This window comes from Harmonia axyridis, chromosome 1 (assembly GCF_914767665.1).
Source record: "Harmonia axyridis chromosome 1, icHarAxyr1.1, whole genome shotgun sequence".
NCBI lineage: Eukaryota > Metazoa > Arthropoda > Insecta > Coleoptera > Coccinellidae > Harmonia > Harmonia axyridis.
The window spans coordinates 78250367-78270802 of record NC_059501.1 but is presented as its reverse complement, the minus strand read 5'-3'; the positions used below and the strand labels follow the sequence as shown (position 1 = coordinate 78270802).

The window sequence follows — 20436 nt, the reverse complement described above, 5'->3', positions numbered from 1 at the left end:
AAGTTGCAGAAATCTGAAAATATTTTAGGGATTGAGCTCATTGTCTCAAAGCCCAATATACAAATATTCAGCTCAAAATTATGATTTAATTTCCATAAACTTATAATAGGCCTTCCCGGTGAATCACCCTGTATAGTTCGTAAAGTATTACATACTACTAACATCCACTTCTGAGAGAAGGGGTCCCTCTTATGCGGTTGGTACTTCCAGCTTTCTTGGTGGCTCGATTGGTGAGAGCGTTGGACTGGTGATTCGAAGTTTGCAGGTTCGAGTCCTGCTCGAGGAGGTACTTTTTTCAGTGTTGAGAAAAGGTGTGCTACCCGTGATATTATTTTCTCAAATCAATTCACAGACGTTAAATGATTATTTCGTATAGACATTTTTATTGAATCACCCTGTATAGTGTTTATCATTATAAAAACCAGTCACGAATCAGTAATAAGTATCATAAACTCATCATAATATTTTTACTATCGTATATCCAGCATCTCTACCATATCCGAGAATTCCACCTCTGTCCAACAAAAAAAAAGTACAATCTGATTTCCTGCAGGTAATCTGAGACGCTTCATCGGTCCCAATTGGTATTCGTCCAGGCTCCATGTTTGCCCCGCGTATAAGCGCTCAGATCTCAAGGCCTTTGTCGATGGTAATGAGTTTCGGACACTGTGTATAGCCCAAATTTTCGATGCCATTGCTATCGGGTCGGGCCTGTTGACCCGAACGGCAGTGAGGGGTGGGGGGTTCAAGGATGAAATGACGTCAATTCATCGTTTGATGTCCATTCGTGACAATACAATGAGCTATTGGAACGCTTTGATTTGTCGTCGATACTTCGTCCGACGGACAAATACTACTCTATTGTTGACTGTTGCCGGCATCAAACGTATAGATCTAATTTGGGCAATGAATGACCGGAGACTGAAATATCGATGGGCGGTGTTGCAGCATCGCTGAGGGGTGTTAGTTTTGAAGTAGAGGTAGGTTGTCTATGCATTTGGGTTGATGAAGGATTACTCGATTTGTGTGACGAATATGCAAGGGTTTGATGAGGTGCGAATTTTCGAGTAACACAAATTCTAAAGAGGCTGTAATGAAACAAAGTGAATTCTATTCCATTTAGAATTGGCATTCGGTTTGAAAACGCTTCGTTCTATGAACAGTACCTTATTTTGTCAATCGAAACAGAAAGATCATCATTCATTACATGAGTACTTGAGTAGATTCTAGTATATAAAAACGGAGATGCGAATAAGCATGAAAACTATAGTCCAATATCAATATTACCAATATTGTTGGAGGTTATGGAGTTGTTCATTAAGAAGAGGTTGGTGGATTTCTTCGAAAAGAACGATATATTTTTCAAGCATCAACATGGCTACAGGAAGGGTAGATCTGTTGTGTCTCCTATTGGGGAGGTAATAAAGCTTACAACATCGGCTTGGGATGACTGTGATATGGTGGAGTTGGTGTGTCTTAACTTGACAAAGGCCTTTTACGCTGTCGACCATGGTGTTACTTGACAAATTGCACATAATGCAGTGAAAGGAGAGGCCCATCAACTGATTACCTCTTACTAGTTTGATAGAGAGAAGGTAAATCACGTGGCTAGAATTCAGATCAAAATCGAGGGTTACCAGGCGAGGCGTCCCGCAGGGTTCAGTGCTTGGACCCATCTTGTTTTTAGTGTATATCAACGACTCAATGTGTGGTGTAGATACATATGGAGTCACTATTTATCCTGATAATACTATAATTGTGGTGAAAGGCAGAAGTCTCGGTGAGATCCGAGAACAAGCAAGACAGGTGCTGAAAGAATAACAGATTGGTTTTAAGCTGATAAACTGAAACTCAACACCTTTTGCTTTCACATTCGGTACCTGTAGCGAAACCCATCAAGTTTTTCGGAGCTAGATTGGAGAGCTAATATTGATGACTGTCATCAAGACTATATTTTGCAGTGTTTTCAATAAGAAAAATGAAAATGTTTGCTTCCATTGTCATTGCTGGTCCGGCATATTTCTCTTGTTTTTATTCCGTGGTTTACCAGAGTAGCCTGTTCTGAGGAGCGTCATCTGAAACGTTGAGAGTGTTTCGCCTTCAAAAAAAAAAAAATAAGAGCCCTCTTTGGCCTTGGTTCTAAAGGACCAAGGCAGGCAAGTGGATCACCTTTCATAGAGAAGGAAATTCTGACTGTTTCTAGTATGTGCATTTTGTCTTGTCTTAAATACGTTCATGGAAACGTCCACTAGTTTCCCAAGAATTCAGACAGGCACTTCTAGAACACACGGAGCGGGAAGGCCTTGGAGACGCCTTTCCATCGTCTGGCATCTGCTCAGAAATTTGTGGATCACTGGAGTCCTATGTTCTACAATAGTGTTTCAAATCATCCCTGGATGATAGACGATTCAGACGGAAGTAAAGAGAGCACTGCTGAATATAGTAGTGTATAAGGTGAACAATTTTTTTTGAATGAAATTGATGTTAGTGAAATATGTCGATTGTTGATTTGTCATTCACACGAAATTGACATTTCGTGTATGTTTATATGGTGAATAAATAAATATTATTGAATTATTAATATTATTATAATATGGGGTAATCCAACTGAAGTCTCTGTATATGCCTGACACCATAAAAAAATTCATAACGTTACTGATGCCCAGCTCACGCTGAGCCTTCACACATTCTTTTATTAAGACTTGACCTCAATATCAGAGAGGGAATCTAAGGTTCCCTGACTGGCACAACATATACGACTGAACCTACTCAACGGATCTTTTTCAGTGATAAAACTCATAATACCATCCGAAAATTATTTCCAAGTATAATCTCCCCATCTTCAGCCGGAATAGCCCACAGTTTATCAACCTCATCTCGAGATTACGTTATATCGTTAGAAACACTTTCGAGTACACGTATTTCGTTGCCGATGGCCAAGCCGTCTACGTAAAAGCGCTACGAACATACGACTGCGACTCCGCAGAGCTAAAACCATTTAATAACCTCCCTATTCCTTGAGATATTCGATATTACACATCCTGTGCAGGGCGGTGTATAACATCACAAAGGAGACACGATAGCATTATGGAGTAACAAAATGATGATTTCTTATGTGCTTATGTTTACTGAGTTTCAAAGGAAAATTTAATCTGGAGATTTATGCCTACGAGATGGTCTTTATGATATTGAACGCTCTCCGGGCTAGTCGTTTCAACTTGAAAGGATAATTCGGTCTGGATGGAGGGAGGACCAGCTGATCGAAAAAGTTTTCATTTTCATGAGATTCGCTTAACCTTCTTCATTCGGAATGTGCTCTCGCATTGAGTCGTATATAAAAGGTGGGTATTCAATTTGAGGGGAATATGCTGGAAATTCGTTCTTTGGAGTAGACATTACTGGAGTCTGGCGTTTTTTTGCTTGGTTGAGAAGGTGAACTTCTGACTGGATGAGCGAGTATGTGAATCTAGTCCTGCATGTTTATAATGCTAGTGAATGTCAGGCTGTCCTGGGCTTCAGGGCTACAAGTTTTTTGTTAGTATGATTAGGCAGTGGTATTTATGTAATTGAAAAATTTTTCGAGAGGAAATTGTTGCACCATTGAGTAAAATTGACTTTTTTCCACACCAAATTACCTACAAACAGTTCTTAAAGTTTCAGAGGAAAGCTCTGGACGAAGGGCGAAAAAATTTTTTTAGGCAAGAAGGGAGAATATTTAAATTTTGTGCAAGGAGGACTTCATAATATTTCTATCAATGATTTATATACCACGAGTGATTTTTGAAATGTTCATTTTGTAAATTTCGATTGAAGTAGTTGTATCATGATACATTCCAAATTTAATTCATTCAACGAAACAGGAGAGTTGATGAAAATCTGGGCGTACGCCAATGCGTATCTTCGTGCATACTCGATACAATGAAACTGTGATATCATTTCTTTTCCTTGTTTCTTTGAATGAATGTCGATAATTATTGCAGCGAAATTAATAATATACTTTTCCTCTATTATATTCGTAAAACCCTCTTCGTTACAACTCAAAATGCCCGAGAAAAGTCGTTAGTTTTGAGTCGTGATTCTTATCTCTGAATTCACCAAATGGAAGGAACAAAAACCCAGGTCGATCAAACACCTTTTATATTTACACAATCTGTATCTTTAAAATATCTGGTACCAGAAAAATTGACATACAATATTTTACAAAATAGAAATATATATAAGTAAATCCGAAATTTATGAATTTACAAGAATAAAGAATGTAATTTTTGAACATTTACAAATTACTTCCCTGAAGAGATAAGTCCTAGCTCTATAATGAGCCAATCTTCCTCTACCGAAGTTGATGAGAACTTAGGTCTGACAGTTCTTCAATAGCAAGGAGAGTAGAATACTTCGTCTTGTAAGCTGACAATTGACAATGATGTTGGGCTGTCTTTTGACGAAGAACTCTCAAACTTTCAGCGTTTATCAGGAACACCAATTTATTTAGTGAAGTCAAAAAACCCAAAAGAAACCCTTTTTGAAGAGTTTTACGAATATAATAGAGAAAAAGAATTTTATAAATTCGCTGCGATAATAATTATCGACATTCATTCAAAGAAACCAGGAAAAGAAATGATATCACATTTTCACTGTATCGGGTACATATGCACGAAGATACGCATTGGCGTACGCCCAGATTTTCATCAACTTTCCTATTTCGTTGAATAAATTAAATTTGCGATGTAGCATGCTACATAATCAATACCAGTATTAGTTGCAAAAAGGCGAATGCGTTCCTTAAGCAATAGGTCATTCGGAAATTTGTCTTCTGATACTAACTTCAGAAATACATCTTCTCTTGAAATTCGGAACTATCAGAAGTAAGTTTTCTTCGACAAAATTTTTAAAATTGAAAACTAATCCGAAAGATTAAGATTCTAAAACTGTGAAAACCTATCGGTGGTTACTTTTTCCCCACTTGAACGATTCCAAAAGCTCATTATTCAAAGAAATAAACCGAAAATGGTTTGTCAGGGTTCATAATTAATATTTCAATGTTGTTTCAGATGATAAGAAACAATTAAAACGAAAATGTTGAATTCGAGAAAAATATCATGATTAACATGGTAGAAAAACGTCTATTAAATTGGGATTTACGTATATTGCATATTCTCCTCTATTTAAAAAACATGGAGTTATAGTTTTCGAAATTTTGTCCAAGGAAAACTCACTACTGATACTTCAGAGTTTCGAAAATAGAGTCAGTATTGGAAAAAAAATTCCGAATTACCTATTGCTTTAGGGGCGCATTCGCCATTCTGCAACTGATACAGCTATCGGCTACTTCAATCGAAATTTAAAAAATGAACAATTCAAAAATCACTCGTGGTATATGAATCATCAGTAGGAATATGTTGAATTCCTCCTTGCATAAAATATGATTATTTTCCCTTCTTTATTTATTTATGCACAATACATAAAGACAACTATATTGAATGAAAAAATATCAGAATATGCAGTGTATCGAATGAAATATGATTTCAGTAGATTTGGATTCGAGCAACGCGTTCATTGACATCGAACTCGTTTATCAACATATTCAAGTTATCTTCTACATTTTCATCCAGAAATATAAATATTGTTCCAACGAAACTCTCATTATCGGTAACGAACGGTGCTGTAAAACAAGCAATCAAACCGTATTATTGACGTATTCGGAAGTTTATCGCGTAATATCAATAATATCTACGTTTTATGAGTCATGTTCAATATTCATCTGATGGATTGTACTCGGTGACATTACACCTATGTAGATGATATGATTTCAACAATTCGATAAACCTGCTGGTAATATCACATCAGAAATAAAAAATTGCTATTTTTATGATGAAGCATAAAGATGTTTTGAGCAAATCATTATTTTTTGCTCCGACTAAATAATTGCTCATTTCCTTAACAGTTTGTATGAATTTCGAGGGATTTACTATAAGTGAAACTTACTCTATGAATCTTTTCTCATAATGTGTATTCCTGACAAACCTATGAATAGTATTTATTTAGCTGTCCATTTCTGCAGTTCCATTATTACAAAGGCGTACAACTTCACTTCTGCCGTTTTTCCTGAAAAGCTTCATTGTGAAAAACTGGTTATACATTTATAATTCAAAGTATTGTCATCTTTTGAAGCGATCCACGAATCAATCCAAATTTTTACTTCTTCCTAAGACAAGAAGTGCTGCGAGGCTGTGTGCCACTGATAGAAACAGGTGATAGTCCGAAGGAGCACGTCTGGAGAATAAAGAGGGTGGGGTAGAACTTCCGATTTCAACGTTGTCTTGACCACTTTCGCAACAAGAGATCGAGTATTGTCGTGCTGTAAAATCACTTTATCATGTCTCTCGTTCTATTGCGGTCGTTTGTCTTTCAATGCTCGGCTCAAACGCATTAATTTTATTCGATAACGATCGCCTGTGTTTGTTTCAGTCGGTTTTAATAACTTATAATGCACTACGCCGAGCTGGTCCCACCTATTACTGAGCATCAACTTGGAACCGTGAATATTCGGTTCGGCCGTCGACGTGGAAGCATAGCTCGGATATTCCTGTGATTTTATGTGCTAAAAATTATCGGGATAAACCCCTTTTCATCTTCAGTCACAATGCGATGCAGTAATCCCATCCGTTTTTGCCTTGCAAACAGCTGTTGAAAAGCAAGCAAACGCCGTTCGACATCTCTCAGCTTCAAATCGTACGGTACCCAATTTCCTTGTTTCTGAATTATTCTCATGACTTTCAGGCATTTTGCAATAACTTGTGGCGTTACTCCCAATGATCCTGTCAGTTTTTGTTGTGTTTGACACTAGTCTTGATCAAGTTATGTCTCCAACTGTGCATCTTCGAGAACCTTCACACTTCCACTGGCATGCTGGTCTCACCAAAGGTATTTGAGAGCATTCGAAGAGCCTTAGCCGCAGATTTCTTCATATTGAAGCAGAAAATAAAAACCTCCCGCAAATGACGAGAATTTGGCTCGTAAGCTGACATGTTCAATCGAGAATAACTTAATGATGCAGACAAATTTCGATGGCGTTACGTTTACAAATGCCTCAGCTCATTGTATGACACCAACGATCCATTTATTTCGACTACCACCTACCGCTACAGCCATCGATTGCAAAACGGCGGAAGTAAAGTTGTACATCTAATACATAAGTATTAAACTTGTTTTAATCAACTACGAAATACTTATAAATTGCAATAAAACAACGATGGATTATTCGATTGACATGAATTTCATTTATCCGCAAGATAATCTTGTGGCATTACATTTTAAATATGATTTCTGGCATATGACCGCCACGGCTGGCTCGGATGTAGTCCAATCTGGACGTCCAATTTTCGATGACTTTTTCCAACATTTGTGGCCGTATATCGGCAATAACACGCCGAATGTTGTCTTCCAAATGGTCAAGGGTTTGTGGCTTCTCCGCATATACCAATGACTTCACATAGCCCCATAGAAAGTAGTCTAGCGGTGTTAAATCACAAGATCTTGGAGGCCAATTCACAGGTCCAAAACGTGAAATAAGGGGGTCACCAAACGTGTCTTTCAATGAATCGATTGTGGCACGAGCTGTGTGACATGTTGCGCCATCTGTTGGAACCACAGCTCCTGGACATCATGGTTGTTCAATTCAGGAATGAAAAAGTTAGTCATCATGGCTCTGTACCGATCACCATTGACTGTAACGTTCTGGCCATCATCGTTTTTTAAGAAGTACGGACCAATGATTCCACCAGCCCATAAAGCGCACCAAATAGTCAGTTTTTCTGGATGTAACGGTGTTTTGACATACACTTGAGGATTAGCTTCTCTTAAAATGCGGCAGTTTTGTTTGTTGACGTAGCCATTCAACCAGAAGTGCGCTTCATCACTAATGGACGTAGTGCGCGATATATACTCCGCACAGAACCATTATTTTTGAAATGAAATTGCACTATTTGCAAGCGTTGTTCAGGCGTGAGTCTATTTATGATAAATTGCCAAACCAAACTGAGAATAAATCACTTAATAGCTGTTGAATCGGTTGCTATCCTGAACAGTAATGCCAACTTAAAGTTATATATCTTGAAAAAAAACACCCTATAGTTACGGCTGAAACAGTTCATCATTTTCTCATCTTCAACAAACCAATTGAGTTAACACCTATGTCAGTTCAAAAAATACTTCGAAAATTTCAGCAATTTATTCGAAAAATTCAAAAGTGTTTATTTTCAAAGCTCAAAAAATTGAATTTCCTGAAACTCAATCCATGATATTCATCAAGTGAGGATCAAACACATAATTATCAAGGATACTGGTTAGTGACGATGTTGTCAATCAAGTTTAAGCAATTATGCCTTCTGCATATTACACTTCCGAATGAGAACATCGACTCTGTTCGATTCCAAACAACCTGTTAGAACGATATCGAACTTCGCATTTCTACTCATTCGCAAAGATGAACCGTTCCACAATATTGCACAATTCTAGACCCAGAATGCTTGATTGCTTCGCTGAGCTATGAATCATTAGAATTACATGGGCTTAACCCACTTCAAGTTATTGTTCTCTGTTTCTGTCTCTCTGTAATTTCCTGTGAGCTACACCAGACGTGAAATATCTGTTTGGTTATGATTGCGGGTTTCAATGAAATCTGGTAAGCTCTATTTGAGGATGTGCATCCGTAAATATGAAATGTTATATGAATGATGCAAGTAGAGTAAATGGAAATTGAAATTTATATAACTGGGGATTGCGGAATCGATCGCTCTTCTCGTCTACTCGTATATTTCCTAGTGCGAAATGATATTTGCTCGTGTTTTATTATATGAATGCATTCACATGTGAAATGGATGGAATTGGTTAATATGTGATGGAATTTGGGGTCTCGTTATTTTTGTTTTCAGTTCAATTTTCGGGAATTTTAAAACAAACTGTGGAGGAAAATTTATTATTTAATCATCCTGTGGGTGTTGGTGAAAAAATAACTAGAGGTGTTTAAATGAAACTCGATTAGTTTTGTTTAACAAGGTACTACTCCAATGAAATTGTATCTTGATATTTTGAGGTCCTAAAAAAAATAGGATGAGGCCTTTTCTGATTACGCAAGTTCCTGCTGTTCTTCTTGATGCATCAATTTCATTGTGGAAAAATAGCTAAGTTTAGATTTAGATTCAATTAAGGAGGTTTTGTTTCACTGCGACCTAATTGTCTATTGTGTCCCCTATCAGAGCTACTCCCGCCATAACGTGATATACAGCTTGCCTTCCACTTCCAGAGTTCAAATCTCCAGTATCTGGGATGACTTCAAGGAGGCTAATTCCTCTCTTCTACAAGTTTCTTTTTCAAAGTAGATTTTGCGTGGGCTAGAGATGGTGAGACATTTCGTCAACAGGTGAGATTTTACTTCCTGCCCACAGAATCTGCACTTGTTATTTTCTGCTAGATCTATCCTCATGAGGTGTTTCCTGAGATGACAATGTCCTGTGAGGAATCCAGTGACGAGATTGCGGATATTCTTGCTTACATCCAAATTCTTCTTGGATCTCGCAGAGTCAAAGTTTCGAATGATCCAATCCAGGAAGATTCTGGCAGAGTGATTCTTTTTCGGTTTTTTCTTCCTCCTGAAACGGTATATTTTCCTATGCCACAGAAAGGATTCAGATCTATGAAAGGAGTTTTTGTTCTTTTTCTGGCAAGTGTGTTGGCCTTTTCAATCCCTCTAATTCCCGATTTGCCGGAAACCTAGAATAAAAAGACTTTGTTTTTCTTGCATATTTCAATGAGTTTTTTCGGCACTCCAATACCAAAAATGTTTACAAATGAATCATTCAAAGTATTGCCAATTGTTAGCTACAACTCTTTATCATTTTTCTGGTAGAGCTCGAATACCGTTACAGTAGGCTATCTAAGAACCAAGCCATTTTCTGATGTCTCCATATGAGTGGAACTGCTGATGATCCAGACTATGTGCCATCGACTAAAACAAGTAATAATCTGACCACATAATAGTTGGAGAATACGATGGGTTGGTTAGAAAATCCCATTTAAGCGTAGCAGATAGGTTTTAATGAATTTGACGCAATGAGACCGAGTGTTGCCATGATGTAGAATAACTTTATCGGGTCTCTGCTGGTATTTGGGCCTATCTTTAGTGCAGTACTCAGCTCAACCGTATCAATTGAAGTTGATACCGTTCCCCAGTAATGGTTCTCGGTTCCATCAGCTCAAAATGCTGTTGTATATATATTTTGAGATGTGTTCTATTATAATGTAATAAGGTATTTCATCTAGATGAGAAGTACTTGTGGTACAATCCTCAATTATTAATTATAAATATTGAGTATCTAGTTCAAAGAAAACTAACACTTCATACGTTTGTGGAAGTTACACAGCACGAACCAAAGGCAAGTGTAATATTACATTGAGGGGTAAAAGACATGCAGAATCATTTTCCATAGTTTATTCTGTGCACAATAGTTCTGGGACTTGATAGAACAAAAAAATCGTGTATTTTGAAAAATCGTTGTAATAAAAATTTAGACCCTGCTTCGTTCTATCAATGAAAGTCATATTAATTTAAGAATGGCAATTTGACATAAACAGTCTTATTTCTATTTTCAGGAAGATTTCAACACAGACGTTATTCAAAAAATTAACATAAATAGTATTCTATCTAACAATGCAAATACCTAAATTTCAAACTATAAACCTAAGAACGACGGGAAACAAGCCAACCTAAACAATGACCAACCACTTCCTCCTCAAACTTCAAACGTAATCATCCTCCTATATATAACGCAAGCCAAAACTACGCATTATATCGAAACTATCGAACTTCCAACAAGGAGTTTCCATCATCGAACTTACGGCATACATCCAATGGAATACGGCATAGTTTTCCTACCGTATCCCATCTATAATTCAGTAGACTACACAAAGAGATAGTGGTAATTTATAAGCAGGATTAAGATCGCTATTGTTATCCCAACAATATCTATCAGTATATATGTTTGTCAGACGTATGTACTGATTACACACCTAACAGCAACGCTGCAATCTACAATCTTGTGCGATATGAATTGAAGGATGAGCAGGAGGGAGATGGGTATTGGAATGAAAATGGATACATCTGGGTTAAGATACAAACGGGTTGGTGCAGCCTTGCAGAAATCAGTGATAACTGTTCATTTGGTGAATCGGATTGATTTGCTTGTGTGTGGGTATGGGGAATCTACGTTTGAACATCATTATTATATGGAGATTGGTAATTCTATTTGTGGATGTGGTGGTACACTAAGGAGATTGAGAGATCAATGAGAGCTCTCGCTTATCGTGTGGTAACCTGGGAACGTTTCAAGCATTCGATGCTGGCGACTGGTGTGATATTTATGAAGGAGTTTCAAAAGGAATCCTATGAATTAAAATATTTATAATGGTAACACTGAGTATTATTTTTCTATAAACACACATCGTCGAAAGTCTTGGAGCTTTCAACTTGTTGAATGTAACATAACAATTTTTCGTTAAAATAAAGGGACAAAACCATCAAAAAATGTTTCTTGTTCAGGAGAATACAGGTGTATTCGAAGTTAATCAGTTCTCATCGAATAACGAGAGTTATAATATCAAGAATATTCCGTGGAAAATGCCGGGACACCCAATTTCTGAGTTTGACCGTGCAAGAATAGTAGCTCTACATCAAGAAGCTTTGTCGAATCACCAGATTGCGCAAAGTTTGCCTATTTTACGGATTTCCATAAGACGCATAGAGGCACTATTCCTTGAAACCGGCAGCGTTACCTGGAGACAGGTGCCAGATCGATCTAAAGATTCTAAAGTATCATCAGTAAGGGAAGACAATCATATCACAAATTTTACTCGAAGGAATCGAACTGTGTCTGTAACAGCCCTTCTGAGTGATTTTTGAGGAACTATAGACGGGTAGTCTCAATCAGTACCATAGGAAGACGGTTGAATTCCTCAAATTTGAGGGAGTGAAAACCTTTGAAAGTAACTCAGCTATCTCCTTGACATAGAGCTATCTTTCGGCAATGGACAGAACAGCACCAAGACTGGATTTCAACACAATGGCGCAAAGTATTTTTTTTCGGATGAATCATGATTAGGTTTACAAAGTGATATTCGACGAGCATTGGTTTGGAGGAGTCCAGGCAGACTAGAGTGACTCAATTTCGCCCTGGAAGTTGTGTCCTTTCAAGGCATTGATGTCCTGGGGGGGTAGATGTTCGGTCGCCGTACCCCTCATATTATCGTTGAACAAACAATGACTGGTGCCATCTACGTAGGAAACATCATTGAACCAATCATTGTTTATCTGAGATACGAATTTGGGGATAATTTCATTTATCAGGATGATAACGGCCCACCACAATGCACACGAAGGGTTCAAAACCTTCTTCAAGAAAACAATATCCAGATGATGAACTGGCCTGCAAACTCAATAGATGTGAATTCAATTGAGCACGTATTGCATGACTTAGGTAGAGCAATATCCAATTGCCAGAACCCACCTTCAGCGTTCCAGTTAATAATGAAAAATAATAATAAATCAATGTAGGATCTAGTTATTATTCCCTGTAAATAATTCAGATGGTCAACAGGATGCTTGGAGACCTATTAGTTTCTTCAAGTGTCGAGGGCATGAAAGTTTCAAGGAATTTGCAGGGAACGAATGGCTTTTGTATATAATTTAAAAAGGAAGTGTTAATTCTTCGAGATGACGAAGACATGTGGGGTCGATTATTCGATTGTAAATCTTAGGAGATTTACTGAGGTTAGGAAACAAGATGGTTGTACCAGATGTGTCACATCTGTGTATCAGGTTCTAGTCCTTCGAGAATATTCGATTCCCAGGAATCCGCGAAGAGCCTTGTGGGCGGTACGGCAAAACTCTTATTGGACTAGGGGGTGGTACTTCCCCCGATAGTGGTGCTAAGGGTGTGGTCAAGCCGGAAATGGGAAGTCGATACTCAGGGGAGGTCGGAGTAAGTAGACAGTTCAAGTTGAGTCTAAGTCGAGTGAAGACTAAGTTCTCAATACTGAGTTTGTACTGTATAAGTGTGGCTTTTGAAAGAGATGTGAATAATTCAAAAGATTCTAATTATTACAAATCCGAAAAAGTCACGAAGAAGACGAAAGGCAGGTAATCGAATCATACCTCTAGACAATCGATTAACCCAGTCTACATTAATAATAAAATTACTTATTCATTCATTATTTCTGTCTTGTATAATTCTTCGAAGTTTTAAAACTTCCAAAAAAAAACACCCATTATAATAAATTGATAAGCCTTTGGTAATTCACCTTAGAAATTAAGAGTCGAGTCACCCTTCACATTGTTCGAAATGAATACCCAAACAAATTCAACGACAATAATCTAACAAAACTGGTGAAGTCGTGCATAATCCTCTCATTCTCTTCCGATCCGAAGCCAGTCATCCATCCCAATGCCAAATTGTCAGATGCTAACCAGATCCGCTTTGTCTCCCTCCACTCAGCCTCCCCTCCCCGAGACCCGTCATCAGAGTCGATTTATTAACAGCCGAGAAGCATTCCGACAAAAACGTCTGAGACCCCTGAAAACAGGTGATACAGCATATTTCCAAGATAAACAATGCAAATCGGAGGCCGACGAACAACAAGGAAGTGCTTGTGCATCAGCCTGCTTGCCGTGTGCGGTCCTTAATTGCGTTGCCTTTATCACTACTCTTTCTTGATGCTCGAGACCCCCGTGAGGTTAAATATTTGAGAACGACTTGTAAGTTGCAGATAGGAGGGCGCCACGTTACGGGGGAATCCCGATAACCGTGGAATTTATTCACACCTTGATTCACCTCGGCTTATTCATTTACATGAGGTTTCGGAGTGCTTGGTTCTGGGAAGCTTTCATTGTGTTTTCATCGTTGTGGGGACGAAAAATTCGTAGTGGGTAATATTTTGGGACTGTTGAGAAAGTGTGAGCAACTCATAGAAAATCGAAAGAGAAGTACTCAGTCGAAACCTTTCCGCAAAAGTACCCAATATTTACTCAACATTAGATCTAATTTTGTATAGATATTATAGAAATCCAAAATATTTAGAAAAAGAGCAATTCAAAAAATTGTTAACTTCAAACAATGAATAGATAAATAGCAGTAATAACATAGAAAATGTGAACGGGGCAACATACATCTCAACGTATGATACAAGAGCACAGATAAAAACCTCAGCAAAAACACTGTCTCCCCACATAGGTGTAGTGATTGGTTTGTGTATATGTTTACAGAATAATCTGAAATGTTCACAGCGAAGGGCTCTTTCTTGGTCGAATTTAAATCTTTTTCCATCCATCCTTTCCACCAAAATATGACGCGTATTATAAAAATAGAAAAAACTGGAGAGCTGGGCCGGCGTTAGGGGTGAAACAGTGAAGCGACTGTTTCAGGCGTCTCTTTCCGATAAGCGGCAATTAAGCCCAGTTTTTTTCATATTTCTGAGAAAATATAGTCTTGATTCTTAAAAACAACCAAAGGTTTGTCCGCTTTGATGCGTTTATCAACATTCCCTGCAATAAAAATCTCCAAAACGTCTTTAGTAAGCCGCCTGTTCAATAAATAACACATGGCAACCCAACCAATATAAGCAGCATTGCCTATAACCCTAGTTGAATGGGGGATGGAATGTATTTCACAAAGACAAAAAACAACACTTCGAATTACGTGGAAGATGTTCACACATTCAACTTATGGAAAATTACTACGATTCTGAATTCGAAACTAGTTCCTGATAAATGCTAAATGTTTTCAGAGGAACATATGTTTTTAATCCCATTTAGTTTTCGAAGCTTACCGCCCTTTGTATCTTGTGGTGTGATAGGTAATCTTTCATCGATCGTATGTGATCGATTGTGAATGTGAGAATCAGATATATTACTTATGCATTGTTCAATGTCAAAAAAATCCAGGAATTTACTGTAGGTAAAAATGTCCGAAAAAAAAAGAAACCCAGTGGAAACGACTTTAGAAAAAAAAATGCCGATTTATCATCGAGGCAGGTGATATTTTGTGTTAGGGGTGGAGGGGTGTTTATTGATACTTTTTCAGCAGGGGCTCTAAAATTGCTCGCGCTAGTCCTGCTGGAAGCAGTTATAAATGTTATGGTTTTCATGATATGATTTGAAGTAAGCGTAATGCTCAAAATTAAGGGTTTTCCTTTAAGAGGTTTCATATTGGAAAAAAAAAGTATATTTTATGAGAAATCAAAGGAGAATTTTCTTGCAGAATTACGATTGTTTCGTTGCTTTTAGGCACATAGCGCCGTCTTGTCGATAATAAATTTTGATCACATCTATATTGGGTTTGTGGAATGCCAAACTCCCAATATCGACGAGGGATCGACAAACCTGGATTCTCATCAACGCTAGTGACTAAGCAGTAATATTTTCCGTTGTTTTTGAGCGACACACGCGGATTCAACTATTCAAATCAGGTACCTGCCCCAACAGCTCGAATATTTCAACCAGTGTCACTATTGCCGCTCTAGAAGGTGCTAAAAGTGCTTCAGTTTTGCGATGTTTAACCGCAAAATTTTGCCATTTTTGTAGTGAATTTGAACAATTTTATTGAGCTGATGAAACGTCTATCGTTACATTTTCAGTAATCGCATAGTGTTTTCTTGGCAAATATCAAAATACGGCAGCTTCAAAAGACACAGCTGCCAGATACGGGGCCATTTAAATATAAACCCCTTATTGAAAAACACTTCAGTTTGAATCACGATAGCAAACGCGTTGGTCTGTTAACATTTGATCGATCTACTTAGAAAACAGTAGGTATTTTCTGTTCTGTTATTTTCACGCCAATTGCATAAATGGAATACATCAAAATGAAATGATGGAAATGCATTCATTATATCAATCATAGTTGATTTAAGGACGGATGTAATAAAAATACGTCAGTTTTAATGGCTGAAAAATTAGTCCTTACAATAATGGGATCGCCATAATAAACTAAGTGACATTTTAATGAGTATGGCCATAATTGTTGCATTATTGACATTCAGTCTCATTTTGTAACTCGATTAGAAATGAACGAATCGACTCGTAATGTGAGAAATCGGAATCATTCTCTTCTATGTATGGCATCCAACTTTGGTATTATGTATCCAATACTTCTTCTTCTATCAAATTTGAATCGTAATTGATATTCATACTATTTCTACTTTAGTTATAGAATATCAATTCAAAACTATTTCGATTCGACTGGTACATTTCTATTCGATTGATACCATCTCTATTCGATTCATATCATTTCTATTCGATCCATACCATCTCTATTCGATTTTAAGTTACAAAATAGGGATAAGTGAACAGTTAGTTTTTTCAATTGATTTGGATTTTTATGTACAACTTTCAAGAATTCTGATGCCATCACTCCAAAATGAAATTCCAAATTTCTGATCGGATCAGTCAATTAAAAGCATACATCATTCTCATGTTTCTAGAGTTAAACACTACAACATTCTTTCCGTGACGTGATCGGAATTCCAGCGAAACTCAGCTATTAATTTCTGATGGAAATAATCGAAGAAGAAAAACTTTCGAGCGCGTCGGAAATTCATCAAGATTAGAAAAGTCGAAATTATACGAATGGTTTCATTTTCCAGTTTATTTAGTAAATTAAGTGAAACTTTCGTGCTTCCAGTATATATCTATGGAGCGATGATTTCAGGAAGCACTAACGATGCGAATAGCTCCTGAGAAATTGCAGAAGTTTTCCAAGTCTATCAACACATCCGCCATTGGAGAGGAGAAAAATATTATTAACTAGTTGGGTTTTCAATTCTGCGCAAGTTTTCAACTACGATTTATGCTCAATTGAAATCAATGATTCAATATTTAATGTTTTTTTTTTATCCAGACTATGGCAACCAAAACTAGTTGAGCACAAATGAACATATTTATCAATGAGTAGGTGTCATCACATAAGCGCAACCATTGTTGCGGAGTACTGTGATGGTCATTACCCCTAAATATTGCAGCGTTCCAGCAAAACCGTCGAGCGCAAGTCAAGCAATGCTACTACCGCATAAATCTGGACTGCGCTCTCCGTACCCAATCATACTTTTTTCTAGAAAAGTATCGGTACTGGTAGGAAGTACTCTATGACTTTACAATTCGACAGAATGGTGCCAAGCTCTGCGCAGTACTAGGCATTCATTCCTGATATTTCATATGGCGAAGTCACCACGCTCTGAAAGAGTTGTATAAGGCAGGGGCCACTGGTCCCATTAGTGGTTCTGAGATGAAATACCGGAAGAACCAATCAGGCGTGACAATTATTTCAGCTGAGGACGAATGCCAAGGCATCTCCTAGGTCCCTGCTCGAGTGCCACATATCTGGTAGATAACAAACAGTTCGTTTGGGAGATAAAATTTCTTGAAATAGCGAAAAGCATCGCTATTCGGATCTCTTTTGGGTCCAAACTTATTCCTGATATTTGTTATCCGATTGTCATTGATTTTAATTTCATTTATTTAACTTCGCCATAGTTTCGAGGAAAATTTTCAGTTCTATTTGTAATTCAGACTGGAGGAAATGAAGCAGGCGATAGCAGCTTTCAATTATGATTTGCACTAGGTGCTTGATTTCTTAGAAAAAAACATTGCTTGAGAATCAATAGCTACAAAACGGTAAGATAGTGTTCGAGAATGAAATACGAAGGGTTTTTTTTTTGTGCTGAATACATCCTTCAGATACGTCTGACCAGTTCTCCAGAGAAGTTTACGTTTGAGGGGAGGAATCTTGGAGTGATTATATATCAATATCTACGGTTCTTTACCCAAATAGGTCACTGTGTACAGAGCTCCTTTCAAAATTCCTAAAATATATATCATAATCGCCATATTACGCCGAATACACTTAAAATTTGGATTTGTGTTGCTCTGGTACTTCCCATTTTAATATCTATGACAACGCCTCACTGTTCTGGACAATAATAGAGTCCAGAGGTCAGAGGGTGCAAAACTCGTACTTGTTGTTGATATATATTAATAATAATTGGAGGCCACAGATCGGTTGAACATGAGGCAAAGAAGATATGTTCCTACATTGAGGCTGTTTCATTCAATTTTTCAGAGTCTAATGCCCATCTTATATCTGCAAGAAGATCACCTTCAGAACCGAGCTGCATAACTTGAATTTGAGACTTAAGAACACCAACTATTCCTCGTGAAACACCAAATCTTTTGGAAGATCATTTTGGTAAAAAATCGCTTGTTTACTAGTTTACTGAATGAGACATTAGATGTCTTAGCTCACGATTTGGGAAATGACACCTCATTATGCTTCGGCATTCAATTTATTCTGAAAACTTCTCACGATGCCTATTTTTCATTCTTCATAATGCTCTTAAATTCTTTATAATCTCTCATTATTCATGTTGTTTTTTATTGTTTTTTTTGTGTTTATTTCCTAGGTTAGCTGAGAAGATGGATGTTTGTCATCCAGCTGAAATGGATCTCCCTAGGGATCATTACTTTTATTATTATTTCAAAGTAACAATATAGAAAACATTCAAACTACACTAAACTCTGTTACCATTCAGAAATTCAGGGCTTAGACGAGTTGGAAGAACTTATGTTTTAGGAGTAGGCTACATCACCATGTTGTATTCTATACAGAAAAGGGTAGTTCCTTGTCTTGGTTTTGAAATAATGGAAAACAACCTCAAACTTCAAATTCAACAATTATCCGAGGAATTATTGTGAAGATGGATCTTCTATTAGATGTTAATGAATGTTAATTATGTGAATCTTAGGGTTGCACCTTATAATGAAACAAACCAACCTTCCACAGGTATCAACCCTGAAAATCAATATCCACCATCAAAGCCCCCCACCTCCAACACCACCCCTCTAAAACTCTACAAAGCCTTCCATCAGGAACACCAACTCACGAAAAACATTTTTCATATTTTCCTTTAGTTCAAGTTTATCAGATAATTCGGAAGATGGGGCGGAAAATTGGATCCGAAACAATATTATGAGGAACTCTCATTATGCCTATATTAGATCCTTCATTCGGAAGATGATGAATTGCGACGTCGCTCTGGGGCGGCAACCGGTCCGCACACGGAATTGAAGAACTAATCACTTGAGCTGTTTCGGTCTAATGACTTGGAAATTAATTTCCATTTTTACGGTCCGCGTATCGGCTTGCACCTTTTCGCAATCTCGTTCGGGGGATGTTACTACGTAGGTTCGAGTTTCGATCGAGAGGGGTTGATAGGCGGTGGAGTTCTAGGGGGAAGGGGGGGACTTTGAAATATTTCGTTTAATCGGTTTATGAGGTGGTAGCTGTAGATGGAGTCAATCGGAAAATTTTTGTGAAGGAAATGTATTGTTATATGTGGAGTCCGTCAGGGTTCCATTCTACGACCTTCTTTATTAATTCCACGATTGACATTGTTTTTACAACGAATTGAAAAATTCTCTAGAACAACAAAAAATGATAAGTAAAGAGGAAAGCACTCACGGAAAAAGCAGATCCACCCCTAGCTATCAAAAAATTGTATGAAGGTATTCATAGAATCTATAAGGGTGCAATCAACGCATAAATAAAAGATCTCTCGAAAATTTCTAAGGCTGATTATAAATTGAACTAACTGGACTTTCAATGTTTGTGTCGCTTTCCGATTGACTTTCGACATTTTTTTCCATTTCTCACTCATTGATATTATCCAATATCTTTATTGAGATGTCTTAAGCTACCAAATTGATAACACCACCTGCAAATTCAGCTATTGCTTGAGCTTCCTGAGTTCGTATGACTTTTCAATAGGATCTCAACGAGCAATAAGACCACGAAGTCAAATGCAAGAAAAAAGGGCTCCAGAAATATTTTCCAATGAGAAGGTATACTAGCCATACAGACCATCAGTGACCGAAAAATTAGTAAAACTTCTTAATATGAATAATGGAACCAAATTAGTCCAAACCAACACAAAATCTGGGCAAGTAAGAAGAGGTGCTGGTGTATGGAGAAAAATTTTGGTGAATAATAATTATTCTCCAGTACATAAATGATCGCAGACATCAAAAACTATTAGGTGTAAAACTTTTCTCCGCTGTTTTGCGAAAAATGGCTGTAGCGGTTAGTGATAGTCGAAATAAATGAATCGTAGATATCATACAATACGCTCAGGTATTTGGAAACATAACGCCATTGAAATATTAGTCGATTTGGGTCTGAATCATGAAGCTAATCTCGATTGAATATGTCAGCTTATGAGCCAAATCCTCGTCATTTGCGGATGGTTTTAATTCTCTGCTTTAATATGAAGAAAAGCTCATCGAATGCTCTCAAATACCTATGGTGACGCCGCCATTAGTGAAAGAACGTACCAAGAGTG

At 37.5% G+C, this 20436-nt stretch overlaps 1 non-coding gene across 1 annotated transcript; it reads left to right on the top strand.

Moving 5' to 3' along the window:
* Positions 1-212: 212 nt before the first annotated feature.
* On the top strand, positions 213-286 carry Trnat-ggu. The gene has a single exon. It is a non-coding gene; the product is annotated as a tRNA-Thr (tRNA).
* The last annotated feature ends 20150 nt before the right edge of the window (positions 287-20436 follow it).